Consider the following 18,910-nt stretch of genomic DNA (forward strand, 5'->3'; position numbering starts at 1 on the left):
GTTACACGTCAGGGGGCAATGGCAAGAATTCAGTCAAGGACACTGGGTATCAGAGCTAACCAATCCCATAGTTTTTGGATAGCAGTTAGAGCTAGTGTGATGCAGTACCCCTTTTCTGAGAACTACATTCCTTAAATGAAAATCTATTAACAGTCCTACGTCAAATAACTCATTTAGAAAGAATGAGAAGGTTATATGAATTTGAGTCAAGAAAATATGCCCTTTATTGTTCAGTCTATTCAGAAATGTTTGCCTTTTCAAGTTATTGTTCTTTTTCTTCCTGCATCTCTTGGGTATCCTCTGGCCATAGTATATTTTCCGGTGGTGGCCATGAAAATATCTCCCAACTCGAATGCTCTTGCTGCGATATGACCTTGTTACTCCCCATTGGGAGGTGGTGTCAGTATCCCTTCCCCTTGAGGCTGGGTGGATCTCTGTGCCTGTCCTCATCTGGTGTAGGTGTGATGCTATGTGATTTTCAAGACTAGGCCATAAAAGGAGAGGGAGCTTCCTCCTGGCTCTTGTTCTTGGGGCACTTAACTCTTGGAATCAGAGCTGTGCCATGAGACTGCATGTTATGAGGACACCCAGTTCACATGCACAAGTCTTGTGTAGGTGATTCTGGCTGGGAAGCCCAGCTGAGGTCATGGCTAGCAATCAGCAAAGACTACCAGTCATGTGAGGTGGGATGCCTTTGAGATGACATTGGTACCAGACACCGTCTGACTGCAACTTCAGGGAAGTCTGTGGAGCAAGACTTAGCTATGCCAGCCAGCTCCCAGAACTGGAAGAGATAAGGAACGATTGCTGCTGTTTGATGCTACTGTGACTGGGGTGGTTCGTGGTGCAAGATGTTAGAATTGGATCCACTCAAATCAAAGCCATTAAACTAAATGCAAGTCCCTTAATTGTAGAAAAGGAATGCATTTTTGAAATTAAATTTTAAGAATGCTGTAAATTCTATCTAGTGGAAATAGAGAAGGGGTTGCAGAGTATAAGAAAAATGATGGATGTACTTGTTCCATTTAGTAGTTTTCCTTTTCAGTAAATAAGTAGGAGTGATACACATCTCTGACATTCTGCCTCCATCAGCAACCCTTCTTGTCTGCTCTTGTACCTGGGCTTGGGTTCAAAGTACGGCAACATATTTCCGCATTTTTCTGGGACAGTCCCTGGCTATATTTGTGGTCCCAAGGTTATTATTACCAATGCTCTTATCCTCCATTTTATTCTCAAAAGTGTCCTAATTTGGACAGTAAATTATACGGTCATTGTGGTCTAAGGGAATTGACCAAACACACAGCCATGTAAGGTCATTATTCTCTAAATATTTCTCACCCAAATTAAAATGATCGTTGATGTATGAAAATTGCCTTGTGTTGATTAATCAAGTGAGACCACACGCACAGATTATGTGTCTGTGGAGGGCACAATGGCTAGACTTCGCCACATCTTGGTCAGGGAACCCATGAACATTTGGGGTACGTCGTTGTCTATCACAGTCATGCTGAATTTACGAGGGTTATGCATGCACTGTGATGCCATGCTTTAATGAAGCAGGATTCAAGAATTGGGCAGTAAGCAGGGGAATACCAAAGACAGCATGCGGGATTCATTTGTTCCGGGAAAGCTTACAGCTTCCTTCTCTGAGGCATTGCTACGTATCTCACAATAGACAGCAAAGAAATAGGAAAACAAATCTTGAAGTACTAAAGTCCTGAAGCTATCATTTACTACCTAGATTGAATTCTGTCTGGTTAAAGAAGATGGAAACAACTGTCCAAAGTCAAGAGAGCTTGCAGAATGCCAATATTAATTTTGATTCCTTAGAAAATTTTGTGCAATGGCAAAATGAAAAGGAACCTCAGAAGTTGTGCAGAATAATACTCTGTTCAGGAAGGGGTCCAGACAGCTCTTTATTCTGCTTTAAACAGTATCCGGGGAAGGAAATTCCACTGTTCTTATCTGGGCAACCTGTTTCAAGGTCTAAAAATTTTTACAATCAGGAAAGTTCTGTATAGACACACAATTGCATTTTTCAAAGTCCTTTCATATATCGTCTCTAGCATTGGGTAGACAAACAACTGATTGAATTTTTAAAATTGAAACGGTAGGGGCGCCTGGGTGGCACAGTGGTTAAGCGTCTGCCTTCGGCTCAGGGCGTGATCCCGGCGTTATGGGATCGAGCCCCACGTCGGGCTCCTCCGCTATGAGCCTGCTTCTTCCTCTCCCACTCCCTCTGCTTGTGTTCCCTCTCTCGCTGGCTGTCTCTATCTCTGTCAAATAAATAAATAAAATCTTAAAAAAAAAAAATTGAAACGGTATAGTTAAAACCTATAATAGCTCCAGTTAATTTTAAAGTTCTTCCATGACATTCAAGTCTCTCACATTCCTCCTCCTTTTTAACATTTAGACTATTTTGGATGAATTTTCGAATCAGATATTTTCCTCAGCTCTCTGCTTCCTTCTGGCAAAGTACACAGAAATGACAGTCTAAATGCTTTAATTCATTAATTTAATAGGATTGGCCATTATAATAGGTATGTACGTGCAGTTTAGCGTATTTTATCTTCTACACAACTGCATTTATTAATAGGACATCCTGATCTATAGGAAAGGACTCAAATTCAGAGGATTCACACAAAATTATGTGCGATTGAGTACCCTCAGCTCTTTGCTGTTTTCAAAGACCACTTCCTTCAGTTCAAATATTTAAGTAACATTTTGATAGTTTTCAATAAATTTTAAACTTTCTAAGCACTCACATGTCTGTAAATGTTCTAACATAACAAACATGCTAAAATCACGAGGGTAAAATTCGATTATACACTGGGTCTACGTGTGCAATTAAGAATGATACACATACATGTATACTTAGTGTATACATGCAGGACATAAGATTGGGAGAACCTGGATATTATAAAAAGAAAGGTGAAATTTACATTTTCTATGTTTGTGTTTTCTTTTTTTTATAAAAATTTTTTATTATGTTATGTTAGTCACCATACAGTACATCCCAAGTTTTTGATGTAAAGTTCCATGATTCATTACTTGCATATAACACCCAGTGCACCATGCAATACGTGCCCTCCTTACTACCCATCACCAGCCTGTCCCGATCCTCCACCCCCTCCCTCTAAAGCCCTCAGTTTGTTTCCCAGAGTCCATATTTGTGCTTTCTTAAAAATGACGATATCTATTGCCATAGAAAAGCCCCTGTCGATAAGACTCGTCCATATATGCTGGGATCTGTAAACACAAAATCAAGAATCAGAAGCATTTGATTTATACTTTATTATTTAAGAAAAGCAATTGCTTATCTTCAGTGTTTTCCTCTATTTTTTCAGTAACATTCAATAAACTACACTTTTTCTAATACAGTTCATAGGCCGACATTACATTAATCCACGTTTAGTTCTGTATTTGTATTGGGAGATGATAATAAATAATGGAGCTAAGAAAATGAGCAGGAACCATCAACAGCACAGTGTTGGTAGGGAGAATGATTTATTTCTCATTGTTAAACATCACTGTTGAAATCTGTCAACCAGCTTGAAGGTCAACTATAAAAGTGTCAATAAATATGAAATCCAGACTTCATGCTGGAGAACAGTAGAGAATAATCAAAAAACATTCATTTCTTTGGCTGAGATAATGAGGCACTCCCAGAGACATAATAGCTTCACCTGATTTTCTTTTATGCAGCTCCAAGTTCAAGGATAACACTCCTCTCACTCTGTGGGGATCATACAGGCTTTGTAATAACTTCAGCCTAGGACTGCATAATAGGATTAAACTGGTGTCAACTTTGTTGAGTTGAACAGCATGTAGCGAGCTTGCACTGTGAATACAGACCTTTACATCAGGCTAGGAGAATTTCCTTAAGAACGAAGTGGAACAGGTGAAGAAGGAGGGAAGAGAATCACCCAGGAGATGGTGGAGACTGGGCAAGTGTTGAGGGAGGGACTGAACTTGGAGCCAGAGGATTCAGCGAAATTCTTGTTCATCTAGCGGAACTATCCCCCCACATCCCAGGCCTCCCTCCTGTCCTGCTCATTGTTCTGGCTTTTTTCAGTCCAAACTTCAGAGAAATCTTGATTTCCTGACTTCCTGCTGTTTTCTTTTCCCTTAGCTTTTATAGAAGAGTGGAGTCAGAATCAAGCATATGAAGATAATTTGAAACTGTGTATAAAAGAACCAATCTGTAATTTCTCCTCTTTACTTGTCAACCATAGCACACGTGTGTACGCGTGCGTGCACACACACACACACACACACACAAATACGTAAGGTGTAATTTAATGTTTCATTTTTAGAATTTTGTACGACTTGTAGTATATAGTAAATTCATAAATCAGAATTGTTTTTGGGCTTTGCATCCCAGATTTTGGGTTTAGAATTTATAGTCACCACAAATCTATCCTTCTTTTATAATGAGGTTTTGTTAAATATACAACTTTTGATATAAATATAAGTCGGAAAAGTATAGTTTGTAGATATTACTTTTTTTTTTTAGGAAGTATACATAATAATGTAATTGCTTACAGGAAACAGTAGTCCAGAAGTATTGCTGCACATTAAATCCACACCCCCTCCTGGAAATTCACAACACATGGATTGCTGCTGGTGGCCTGACCTTGAGAGAAAACAGACAGGAGGGTGGGACTTCCTGCATTAGCAGAGCTGCAGGTCCCTCTATGATAGGTTTTGGGGATTGCATCAGGCTTCCCTCTGGTTCAATATAATTTATAATTCCTCTATAGGAAGAGAACCTTCAGTCTCATGGTTAGAAGGTGGTCTTTCAGGGCTGATGCACTGTGAGGTTTAAACACAGAGACATTGTAACAATACAGGTATTCTGAAATCATCTCTTAGTTTGACGGTCAAAAGATGTCTCACTTGCTGTTCAACATAGGGATCCCTCATCTCCCAGACCCTTTTGAGAATCTGGTGAAAAATCTGGATCCTTGCCCCAAATACATGCACTATGACACTTTACATGCAAACAAAACATTTACATTTCTGTTGTCATTTCTTAATTTATTAAATATTTATTGTGCACCTACTCTCTATGTGGCAGGTACTAGCCTAGACATTTGGAAGACATCAGTGAATCCCTGTCTTCATTGAACTGACATTCTGTTCACATTGCTGGATTTTCCCTGGTCTAAATCTCACGTTTTGTATATTAGTGCTTAAATCATACATGTACAGAAGAAACCTAGAAAGTAATTAACTGCTGGAACATGGCATCCTTGCCAAGTTGTGAACCGTAAAAATGAGAGCTATGTAAGGATCTAGCAGGGGCTCCTTGCTGGATACAAGAGGCCATCTGCTAGTTGGATACACCTTGCCACACTTGGTGGTAGTCATGCTGTTCAAGCCAAGCATGTTTTCATTGAATAACCCATCTGACAGGACTGGTATGGTCATGTCTTAGAGGTTTATTGTGAGGATTCATGAGAAGTTCTAGATGAAGTCCTTATGCTACTAATCTGGTATGACCTTAACCTTTCTGCACTATGAAGTCTCTTAAATATGAGCTAGCATATTTTTGAAATAAAAAAAAATAATTCAAGCAAATGGGTTGAATAAATGAAAATAAAGACTGGTGTGGTGTGTGTATGTGTTTGTAACTTTAAAATTCCTTTTCCTCCTTTGCCAGACAGAAAAAAAAAATGCTAGTTTAGAAGTATGTTTTCTCAAGTTCTACATTTAATAATGATCCCATCCTGTAGGACTTACCCACACTGGATTTTATTTGAAGAGTTTTACAATACCAAGAGCCTCAGTGAATTAAAAAAAAATCTGTTTTGAAGTAGATTGGCCAGATATGTCTTAATGGTCAATTAATTCCCTGGTTGCAATGATGTCTTGACTGTGACAGTCTGAGGTGTTCTGTAATTGATCCCTCAAACATGCCTGGTTCACAGACCCACGTTCTCTAAGTTTGCAGGGGAATCTTAGTATTTTAAGAACACTAATTCATTTGGCTCTCTCAAGTCCTTCAAGTTGTCTGTGGTTGGTGAGGTGATCTATGCCCCATCCCTCCACCATTTTGCCATCCCTTCCAGGGCTTTGTGATGCTAGGACAAGCTGCAGGAACTCAAGTAATTTCAAACACAGTGTTTAGGTCTGTAGTAAATTGCATTTGATTGAAGATGACCTCACTGATAACCTTTCTTCCTCGTTTAATATGGCTGTGAAGTTTGATAGAGGAATACAGTCTGAAATTGGTGATTGTCTTACATTCTCACAATATGTTAACTGGGAGCCTTATTCTGTTGATTTTTTCTTTCCTCTTCAATTTGGCATCAGTGTTATATTCTCACCTGTAATTTGGCCTAGTTTTTTAAAATATGATTTTCGAAACTTACATTTAGAATGTTGCTGACAAGCTGGAATCTATTAAACTGTTTAAATCAACATAGTCAACCTAAGACAAAGAACTTGTTTTCCTTCTCTCGCTTTGTTCTTTACCTAGCACAGGGCCTGGCTCCTTGTAGGTGCTACTTTTCAAATTTGACGTGGGACTGGTCATGTATAGATTGCCTTATAACTTCTGCCCTAAGAGGTGTGGCACCACGTTCAGTAACTGGTAATCTACAGCAAACTTGAAGCAACTGGCATTGCTCCTGTGTTTCAAGTTAGCCCAGACAACCTTCCCAAGAACTTCATGATTCTTTGGTGTCCAATAGGAAGAAACTGAGGATAAAGAGGCAAAACGTTTTATTCGTCCTGGGAAGAAAATACAGAATCAGAAAACTAAAACTTCTCCAGTATGGACATGTGAGAGTTTTGCAATCCTCTTATTAAATTTTGCTTTGGCAGATTGCTTAAGGTGTAGTTACCTGATCTGCGTGTGTCCGATCGGTGGGCAGCCACCTGCCTTCCTTTGAAAATACAACCTGGACAAATACAAATCTAAGCCCGAGGTGAAATTGGCACAGAGGTCTTCCCAAGCCAAATGATGGCAGAGAACGTTAAGACAGGGTTTTTTATGATTCAAAACAAGACTGACAGTTGCAAAACTGCATGGCGATTAAAGCTAAATTGTTCTTTCTACCTTAAACATAATGCTTCCTATTATGCAGCATCTTACATCGTTGAGAATTGAATGCCTGTCACGTGCATGACCAGGACCTATGTAATGGCATAAATTTGTGTGTGGGCTTGGGCATTTTGAAAGGGCATTTGTATATTATTGTGCAGCTGTGGTTTTTCTCAATGAATACATGTTAGGTCCATTTTTGATGACCAGTGGTGGCTCCTATCTAAAGCTGCTGTGACTATTTAAGATTTTTGCCTTTTGGTTGGCCCGAAGATTTTTCTCCAGTGGAACAGTGCCATTCTTCAAGGCTGCCACCAAGTGTTCTGTTCCCATTGTAGTTTGTCATCTCTTCACAGGCCCTGGTAGAATATTTTCTTGTTCTCCAGTTCAGAGTCCCCTCTCTTTGGTCCACAGTAAAAGAGCTCACTGGGCCCTGCTCTGCACCCGATCTTTGCACTCCTCTGTGCAGATTGGTTTCACGACAATGAAAGATTCCATTCTTGGTGATTTAGTTCCGTCATTGAATTTTGAAGTTGGAAATGTGTTTTTAAAGTCATGAATTAGATACATTCAGAATGTCGTTTTACTTTCTCTGGAAGTTTTTAGTTGAAGCTGAGTCACGGTCACTGAACCACTCTGATGTTTTCATCCAAGGATTTTAGCTGGGAGCTCTTTGTCTCTAGATACCTGTATGACACACTCCTTTAGATCTCTGTCCAATTTTCATTTCAGAAAGGCCTTCTCTAGCTTCCCACCCCCACTCCCAATTTGGCACTCTGTATCAACCCCATCTTGGGTTATTTTTAACAAGTACATATTAGAATATGACCTAGATGTTTATTTGCTTACTTGTCTCTACTGTGTTTAAGGGAAGGGGTTTTGTTTCATTCTCTGCTCTATTTCCAGCTCCTAAAACTATGCCTGGCAAGTAGTAGGTGCTCAAAAAATACCGATTAGTCAAAAAAAAAAAAAACAAACACCCAAAAACAAAAAACCTAAGAGGCAGCCTACGGAATGGGAGAAGATATTTGTAAATGACACTACAGATAAAAGACTGGTAACCAAGATCTACAAAGAACTTCTCAAACTCAATACATGCGAAACAAATAATCAAATCAAAAAATGGGCAGAAGATATGAACAGGCACTTTTCCAATGAAGACATACAAATGGCTAACAGACACATGAAAAAATGTTCAAAATCATTAGCCATCAGGGAAATTCATATCAAAACCACTTTGAGATACCACCTTATGCCAGTTAGAGTGGCAAAAATTGACAAGGCAAGAAACAACAAATGTTGGAGAGGATGTGGAGAAAGGGGAACCCTCTCACACTGTTGGTGGGAATGCAAGTTGATACAGCTACTCTGGAAAACAGTGTGGAGGTCCCTTAAAAAGTTAAAAATTGAGCTACCCTAGGATCCAGCAATTGCACTACTGGGTATTTACCCCAAAGATACAGATGTAGTGAAGAGAAGGGCCATATGCACCCCAATGTTCATAGCAGCATTGTCCACAATAGCTAAATCGTGGAAGGAGCCGAGATGCCCTTCAACAGAACTGGATTAAGAAGATGTGGTCCATATATACAATGGAATATTATCCAGCCATCAGAAGAACAATTTCACAACATTTGCAGCAACATGGACGGGACTGGAGGAGATTATGCTAAGTGAAATAAATCAAGCAGAGAAAGGCAATTGTCATATGGTTTCACTCATTTATGGAACATAAGAAATAGCAGGAAGATTGGCAGGAGAAGGAAGGGAAGAATGAAGAGGGATAAACAGAAGGGGGAATGAACCATGAGAGACTGTGGACTCTGGGAAACAAACTGAGGGCTTCGGGGGGGGGGGTTTGGGGGATTGGGATAGGCCGGTGATGGGTATTAAGGAGGGCACATATTGCATGGTGCGCTGGGTGTTATACGCAAATAATGAGTCATGGAACATTGCATCAAAAACTGGGGATGTACTGTATGGTGACTAATATAACAAAATAAAAATTATAAAAAAATACCAGTTAAATGAATGAATGATAAAGAAAACTAATTATTCACAGACTCATGCTTTAGCCTGGAGCCTGCTACCGTACTGTCCCTTTTGATTCATTCCCTCCTTTGAGGATAAATGCCTCAGTGAACAGAGTGTAGCTTAAGTAAGAGAATTTAATGTTAGCTTCTCAATCTGTAGTCTTGATAGAAATTCAGTTTGGGTGTTCCGTCATTGGAGAAATGTGACCTATAAAGGGTATCTTCTTCAGATTTATCATCAAATCCAAAATAGCAGTTTCAGTAAATTCCATCAATGAATGGACTAGTCTCAGCTTCTAGATTAAATCACTTCTTGCCTAATTAGCCTAATTAGTAGGTATCATGGTGTGTCTTCCATCTAGGACTGCAGAGGTCTAAGCAAGAAGAAATTGGCTTAGACTGAGTGAATGGATTTTATTAGTCACAGCAATACATTTTCCTGATCTTCACCGTGATTTAAAAAATGCAAAGTGCATCAGCACAGCTGTCATCAGGTGAATCCTTAGTATGTGGCCGACAGAGAGCACAGAGGGCCATAGCTCATGTGAGACTCATGACAGCCCAGCGCAAGAGGTATTCGCGTTCCCATTTAACAGAAGAGGAAACACAGGCACGTGGAATGACATTAAACCTGTCCCTGGCTGTCAGCTAGGACTTGGTGGAGATGGAATTAAAAAACCTGGTGTTCTGGACTCCAAATTCTGTCCTCCTGGCCTCTCTACACTATCTGTTTCTGCTTACGCTGAGTCTGTTGAGAGTGAATAAAACCTTGTGTGTTTTGGGGGGGGCTTAACAAAGTGATTAAATTGAATTATCTTGAAAATAAAAAATAGGGCCCATTTAAATTTTTTTTTAAAAACAATATTCCTCCCTCAAGGTTTGGTTTATCCAGACTGCTTTCCTGCTCTGTTATTCTCATAACATACCTGTTCTCTCCACGCTCAGGGCAATTCCTGCCGGAGAGAGTGAGCAGAGCAGTTTTCTCAAGAACCATAAGATGCTCTAAATGGAAAAGACGACATTCATAGCAGAAGTGGAAAAGAGGGCGATTTGCCTTATGTTTCCATTTCACGGTAATAGACTAATCCCCTCGATGGAAAAGTATTATCTTAAACCTCTACTATCCTCACCATCCGTCCTCTCTCAAAATAGCATCCTTCACTTCCAGATTTTCCAAAATGTTCTGTAAAAAGTAGTCTTTTTGAAACTCTTGGACTTGAAAATCATGCTAAAAAAAAAAAAAAGCTTATAAACCTGATGCATTGGTAGCCAATTGGGCTTTCATCCATGAACCTGTTCTGGAGGGGATCATTGGCATTTTAAGTGCTTTTTGATGATGGGAAATAAAGGAGACAACAATATGGAAAAAGTCTGTCAGTGGAAAAAATTCAACTGGTGAATTTTGTTGATCAGTCAGATTTTAACAGAGGCTAAAATCAAACAGGATTTTAAAGGTCTTCTTCATTTTATTATTATTTTTTTTAGAGTATACTTGGCAAAACTGTGGAGCAGCAGAAAGATCAGTGGTTGCCAGGGGCTGGAGGGGAGGGAGGGATCGATGAGCAGAGCACAGGTTTTCGGGCAGAATGCTCTATGTTTGATACTATAATGATGGATACATGTCATTATACATTTGTCCAAAGCCACAGAACGTGCAACACTGAGAGCAGACTTAGGGGGTTAATGATGTGTCAGGGCAGGTCCATAGGTTATAGCCAATATCCTGGTGGGGGATGTTAATAATGAGGGAGGCTGTGTGTGGGGGGAAGGGAGTGGATATTATGGGAACTCCCTGTACCTTCCTCTAAATGATGCTCTGAACCTAAAACTGCTCTAAAAAAGGTCTTTATTTTATTTTTAAAAAAGATTTTATTTATTTATTTGACAGAGAGGCAGCGAGAGAGGGAACACAAGCAGGGGGAGTGGGAGAGGGAGAAGCAGGCTTCCCGCTGAGCAGGGAGCCTGATGCAGGGCTCGATCCTAGAACGCTGGGATCATGACCTGAGCCGAAGGCAGACGCTTAATCACTGAGCCACCCAGGCGCCCCTAAGAAAGGTTTTTAAAAAATTACACTTTATGTTGTTATTTAAGAAGCTGAAGTCACTGTGAGTGAGTTACAAGGTTCGCTGAGGACCGTTCTTCCCCTGCCCCGTAGAGGCACTATAACCGTGCACGTCAGGGGCTGGCTAGAAGGCTGGCATGTTGCCCTGTTTGCTCTCAATCTCAGTAAGACCAATATCTGATAAAGAAAGGAACAAATTGGCAAGGAAGACGGAGGTTTGCTGGAACTGAGGAGAGCTTATTCACAGATAGTACTAAAAAAATATCCCCACAATTTGACCAGAAGCAAGATAATATCACTGGAAATTTCCCTGGCAGGAATAAAAATATGATATATGAGGATTTTCAATGAAAGCAGTTGCTGGTGTTAATAATTTACGTTCACTCTTTAGTTCTATCTTGAGGTACTGTCCCTGTGTATGGAAACTTTTATTAACTCTCTTCTGAAATTCATACCTTTTTATGTGAGATTGAGTGGAAGGTACTTAAAAATTAAGGTAGCCTGTCTTTTTACTTTTTGAGACTGCTTATTTACGGACTCCTGTTATTATTATAACTAGTTGTATTGGTTCCTGTTGTTGTAACAAAGACTTGAAAGGCTTAACACAAATACAGATTTATTGTATCACAGTCATGGAGGTCAGAAGTTCAAAATGGGTCAGGAAGGCTGTAATCCTCCTGGAGATGCCAGGAGGGAATCCGGCTTCTTACCTTTTCTAGCTTCTAGAGGCTGCCTGCATTCAATTGCCTGTGGCCCCTTCCTCTGTCTTCAAAGCCAGCAGCCAGCATCTTCCGGTCTCTACTTCCACAGTCCTGCCTCCTGTCTTGACTGACCCTCCTGCCCCCCCTCCCCCTCCCCCTTCTAAGGACTCTTAGGAGTACATTGGGCCCACCCAAATGATCCAGGATAATCTGCACATCTCAAAATCCTTACATGAACGCGTCTGCCAAGTCAAGTAACATATTCATGTGTTCCAAAGATTAGGATGTGGATGTCTTTGAGGCACCATTATTCTGTCTGCCATGTTATCAACACCGCTAGATACAGGTATCTCCTGAAACCCATTCTAGCGGAGTCTAAACATGCCAAAATATTTTTCAGTTTTATTTTATTACACAACTAATAATGAATACATGAATACATTCTCATGGTGAGATATGCAAATATTATAAAACTGAGTCCTAGTTCACCATCCCATTTAATTTCTGAACCCTTCCCTCCGGGTAACAATTATTATCCATGCAATATGCTAGAAGTTCATAGGTTAGATATAATAAGTTGGTATAATTTCCCATCCTCTGTTGAGATATATGTGACTTCTTTCCTTTTCTTAAAATAAGCAGTTTTGGTTGCTGCTGCAGTCCTTAACACATGCCTCCTTGCACACTTACTGGAGTGATATTCTAGAGATCTTTAGGACTGGAAGTGACAGGATAAGTGCATCCAAAAAATCTAGCAGATGCCACAAAGTTGCACTCCAAAGTGACTGCACACTTTACCACGAGCAATTGTAGAGAGTTCCTTTCCTCTTTAGGCTCAGTAGCATTTGATATTATAACATTTTTTCCCCCAATTGGATTTTTTTTTTTTAAAATGGTATCCCAGCCTATTTTAATTCCCTTTTCTTTCCTGACCTGCCAGGCTGTGTGTCTTCTCATATTTGCTGGCTGTTTGGGTTTCCTCTTTTGAAGTGGCCTGTTTATGTTTTTTTCCCATTTTTGTGGGCCTTGAAAATATAAATTTGTAAGAGTTTTTTTTTTATGTGCTAGATACTAATTTATGCTTGTTATATACACTTCAAGGATATTTCCATTTTCTGTTGTTTGGTTTAAATGTTTATTTATGGCATCTTTTTTTTTGTTAAAAATTTTATTTATTTAGAGAGAGTATGAATGAGGGTAGAGGCAGAGGAGAGGGAGAGAGATACTAATTTATGTTTGTGATATATACCTTTCTTCCTTCCTTCCTTCCTTCCTTCCTTCCTTCCTTCCTTCCTTCCTTCCTTCCTTCCTTCCTTCCTAGATTTTCTTTATTTATTTGACACAGAGAGAGCCAACCAGCAACAGAGGGAACATAAGCAGGGGGAGTGGGAGAGGAAGAAGCAGGCTCCTAGCGGAGCAGGGAGCCCAGTGTGGGGCTTGATCCCAGGACCCTGGGATCACGCCCTGAGCCGAAGGCAGACGCTTAACGAATGACTGAGCCACCCAGGCGTCCCTGTTATATACATTTCAAGGATATTTTCGTTTTCTGTTGTTTGGTTTAAACATTTATTTATGGCATCTTTAAAAAAAAAAGATTTTATTTGTTTATTTTAGAGGGTGAGAGAGCATGAATGGGGGGAGGGGCAGAAGAAGGGAGAGAGAGAGAATCCTGAGCTGATTTCCCATTGAGCGCAGAGCCTGAGATGGTCACCATCCTGAGATCATGACCTAAGTGGAAATCAAGAGTCAGTCACCCAACCGACTGAGCCACCCAGGCACTCCTATTTATGGCATCTTTTAGCACAGAAGGGTTTAATTTTGATGTTAAATTGACTAATCCTTTAATATCTTGTGTTTATATCTTATTTAAGATGACCTCCCTTATTCCAGGCTTTTAGATATATATTTTATAATTTTCTTAAAAATTTCTTCATATCTATATCTTTAATTAATTTGGAACTTGTTCTTGAGATTTCTGAGTTAGGATCTTAACTTTATTATTTTTTAAAATTAATACTCAATTACTCCAACCCCACTTATGGAATAAAGTATCATTTCCTCAGTTGTATGAAACGTGAAATTATTATTATTATTATTATTTTTTACAAAATCTCCCTATATAGATGAGTATGTTTCTGAATTCTTTTTTTTTTTTTTTTTTTTTTTTAAAGATTTTATTTATTTATTTGACAGAGATAGAGACAGCCAGCGAGAGAGGGAACACAAGCAAGGGGAGTGGGAGAGGAAGAAGCAGGCTCATAGCAGAGGAGCCTGATGTGGGGCTCGATCCCATAACGCCGGGATCACGCCCTGAGCCGAAGGCAGACGCTTAACCGCTGTGCCACCCAGGCGCCCCTGTTTCTGAATTCTTTTGATTTATTGATATGCTATTCTCTTCTTATTTTGACTAGCCAAGTTTAATTTTCCTTACATTGTTAATATAGTTTGATAATCCCCTTTGTTCTTCCTTTTGAAAAATGTCTTTGATATCTTGTGGTTAATTTTTGAATCAGCCTGTCAAATTCTTTCAACAATCCTGCTGTAATTTGGATTTGGATTATATTAAAGGCTGACTTTGAGAGAATTATAATAAATTTCTTTATTCAGATTATTATTTGTCGTTCTGGATAAGTTCATGGCTTCCTTAAAAGCCTTCTGTATTTTCAGTTAATTTCTATTGCCGAGAGTCTGAAACTGTTCTTCATTTATTGTCTCATTGTTCTGGCAAAACACTTCACTGCAGTGTTTTAATTAAGAAGTGATAGCAAAGAAAACGTTTTGCCTTGTTTCTGATTTTTATCAACTATTGTGTGATGTTTACTTTTGGCCTTTTGTAGATACCTTTTATCAGTTAATGAAGTTCATGTTTAATTTTTTCTAAAATATATGTTGTTGACCTGGTTTGTAATAATCCGTTCAGGTGGGTGTTTTACAGCTGTATCCTTGGCCTTTGATTGCGGTGGCCTTAGTGAGAAACTTTAAGCATTGGGCTCTGAGATGTTTTGAGCTTGTTGGATGTGCCATGAGGAGACTAACCAGCCTCTTGAGCCTTCTACCCATTTTCTTGGTTCCCTCCTTGGGGAAGACACCTCTGCGGCTCTCATTTGCTCACGAGTAGACGTGATGATGGAAAGTTGAACTGCTAGACTATTTCTACTGAAGACCCACTTTCATCACCAGAAATCTCTTGAACCTGGCCCTTTCTTAGTAGTTATCATCTTCTATGAGGGCTTGAAATTCTGGTTTTCTTTAATTCTGTTCCATGTGTCAGACAAGGAGTGCCTTCAGTGAATTAAAGACAGGCAAAAATCCCTCCTGTTGTCTCCTGTTACGGATTTGTACGTTAAAAAACAACGCTCTTTTCCTAGTCATTAATGGTGGGAGGAGGGATGAGCAGCATGTGCTCAGTTTGTTCTTGAATGAGAACCTAGAGTCCAGGAGAGCCGTGAGAGTTGCTCCTTTTTTGTTTTTTTTGAATATGTGCCCAGCACATGCCCTACAATAGACCGGTGGCAAATGTCTAGCTGCCCTCCGAGTCTAGCTGCCCTCCGAGACAACGCGTATGTATCTTTGTTTGGTCAAAATCACCTCAATGTTGCTTCTGTTGCCATTCTATTAGCTAGAGCCCTCAGTCGTATGTAGTACGACTAACTGTAACAGAAGCTGGGAAATGCAGCCTAGTGGGGTGTCCAGGAAAAAGAGAGGGGGATTTTGGTGAATAGCCAGCATTTTTGGTCACAGTAAGTAGAAGACTCAGAATTTGAATCCAAGTTCTCTGTCTACAAAGTCTATGCTCTTTTTATTATACCATCATGCCCTTTAGTCCCAACCAAATAGAATCAGAAATGAGTTTTGGTACAGAGTAAATGCTCTTGACTGAATCTTATCAGTGAGGTAACTGCCATGGAGAAGCTGACCCAGAGCTCACCCAAAGCTCACCATTGCCACCCTTCCTCATCCCCTACCTTGCCCATAACTGCCCGTCTCCCTTTCAACTGCCCAAATCCCCAGGACTGCACAATATTTCTATTTCATTTGCAGTGCTCCTACATCCAAGACCAAGTTGGAACCTTGTCCTGAGCCAAGTTCACAAGAATAAGTTTCTCTTTTGACCTCCATTTTAGGTTCCCTGTAGCTGTCCCCCCCAGAAGGGGAGTGCTACAGCTTCCAGATGGAGTCCTGGGAGGTCATTCTTTGCCCAAATTGTGCTTGGAGGTTGCCTCACCATGATATGAGCATGTCTCCTATTCCAATCTTTTCTGAGTGGACAGGTGTCCAGTCCTTCTTCATGCCTTCTGTGTTATGTTTTGAATAAACTGCTAGACCCTGCTAGACCTTTTGCTAGACTATTCTTAAAAATAGTCACTCAGTTAAAAAAAATTCTATACGAGATTCAGGATGCATGTTATAATGTCAAAAAGCAAAAATGGCAAAAATCACTAGAAATAACCATCGGATTAACTGAAAAGGCAGCCAAGATTTTAAAAATATGTTTTAGTAACATCTTAGGAAGTCCTAGAATACAACAGAATTCTAACCCTGAAAACCTGACCTTAGATAGAGTTTGCAAAAGCTGTTTCATTTTAATTTTGCCAGAACGTAAATCACACCAGCTCTTACATAGATCACCAGGTGAATGCTTTATTGTCCTTGCAAGTAACCCCAGCATGATCTTTGTTAGCTTTCTTTTGTTTAGTAAAAGACACAACACTTTATGTTTACGAAGTAGCTGAAAGAAAAAAAAAAGTCTCAAGCAATATGTATATATTTAAAATTATATATTTTTTAGAGAGACAGAGAGAGAGCACTTGAGTGGGGAGAGGGACAGAGGGGGAGGGAGAGAATCTCAAGCTGACTCCTCCTTGAGCGTGGAGCTCTAGCAGGACTTGATCTCAAGACCCTGAGATTATGACCTGAGCTGCAATCAGGAGTCCGATGCTTAACTGACTGAGACACCCAGGTGCCCCATCGGTATATTCTTAAGTATTGATAGTCATGAACCGATATGTTACTAAAATATTTTTTAAAATCTTGACTGCCTTTTCAGTCAGTCTGATGGTTATTTCTCGTTATTTTTGTCCTTTTAACTTTTTGACATTGTAATGCGTGTTCTGAATCTTCTCTAGAATTTGTTTTTGCTGACTGTAAAATGTGACATATGTGAAATGTCCATAAGATGTGAAAGTTTCCTGTTTTCATTTATTCATTGTCATTATAAAGAAACTCTCATTGGGTAAATTGAAACAGGGAACACAAATTGGCTACATCATTATCTCACACAGTGTGAGACTGGGAGTGTAACAGGCCAAGATTATAAATGTATGAGTTTCTTTGCAACTTGGTTTCAACATCTTACAGTTTGTAAAAGCAGTTTGGGATAGCAAAGTTCTGGGTTTCTAGGAGCCGCTGCAGATCACCATGCATAGCCATGAGCAATATGGCCGCAAAACTGAGAGCAAAAGGAATCTCAAGTAAAGTACTTATAATGAAGCCTCTTGTTGAACATGACTTAGGGTCGATGTTTTACATTTTTAGACATTCATGTAGGCACTCGTGTGCTGCAGGATTTTGCATCTTTTTAGTCTAAGCCATGCCTGTGCTACTATTAATTTCAGTGGCTACTGCCCTAATTCTTTGCCTGATAAACTGGTAATACCCATTTGTCCTCTGAGTGCTTACTATAAGCCAGGTGTCATTTTTTCTGTTGTCCCATGCCCCATCGATCTGTATGCATAGCTCTGTAGCTAAGTGATATTTCGTTCAACTCATTGATGAGGTCGGTTTTGGTGTCATGTAGTGAAAACATAAAGACATAGTTGGCTTTGGTGTTCCTTAAAAACCAAAAACAAAAACTGACACCCGGCCAAAAATTACAATTTAGATGTGCTAATGAAGACAAGCATATCTATAGAATTAAAACCATTATCTTGAAATAACAGCTTTATGTATTTTTGTGAAGACATTTTATTCAGAAATTCTTTAGTGGGTTTTTGAAGAAATTTACAACACATTTAAAATGTGCTTAGTTAAGACATCCACCTAGGATGTCAAGGCGCTTCATTTTTTCTCAGTGAAACAGGAATAGGACTATCCCGTAGTAAAGAGAAGATTCTATAGAAATATCATGGGGGCACCATGGCTCCACAATATTTAGAATCCAAAGTCATTTGATAGTGTGAAACTGTCTTATATTGGTCTTAAATTGGTCTTATATTGTCTCTATGACTTCAGAGATGACTCCCATAGAGCTAGCAAATTTAACCATTGCAGTCTTTTTTAGCCACTGAGATTAGAAGAAACTGTAAAAGCTGATTATATCAGTGACTGCGATAATTATATATATATAAATATATATAATATATTATATAAATATATAATATATATAAATATATATAATATATAATATATATAATATATAAATATATAATATATAAATATATAATATATAATATATATAATATATAAATATATAATATATAATATATAAATATATAATATATAATATATATAATATATATAATATATAAATATATAATATATAATATATATTATATATTTATATATAATATATAATATATATTATATATAAATATATATAATATATAATATATATTATATATAAATATATTATATATATTATATATTATATATAAATATATAATATATAATATATATTATATATAAATATATATTATATAATATATATTTATATATAAATATATATTATATATAAATATAATATATATAATATATATTATATATAAATATATATTATATATAAATATATATTATATATAAATATATATATAAATATATATAATATATATATATATATATTTTTTTTTTGCCAAGATACACAATTGTAGTTAGAATTATTGATACCAAAAAATGCTTGGCTTTGTAAAAGTGCCAGCAACCTGCGCTGCTGGAAATAGTTTCCTTTGCTTTCCTTTCCATTAAACTGTCTCTTTGGGGAATTTTTTTTTTATAGGGGAGAATTGCCGTCAGTTGTATGTGGGTCCAGAAGCACCAAGGAATGCACACACAGCTGAGCACAGGGTTA

The sequence above is a fragment of the Ursus arctos genome, unplaced genomic scaffold (assembly GCF_023065955.2).
Source record: "Ursus arctos isolate Adak ecotype North America unplaced genomic scaffold, UrsArc2.0 scaffold_2, whole genome shotgun sequence".
Lineage (NCBI taxonomy): Eukaryota > Metazoa > Chordata > Mammalia > Carnivora > Ursidae > Ursus > Ursus arctos.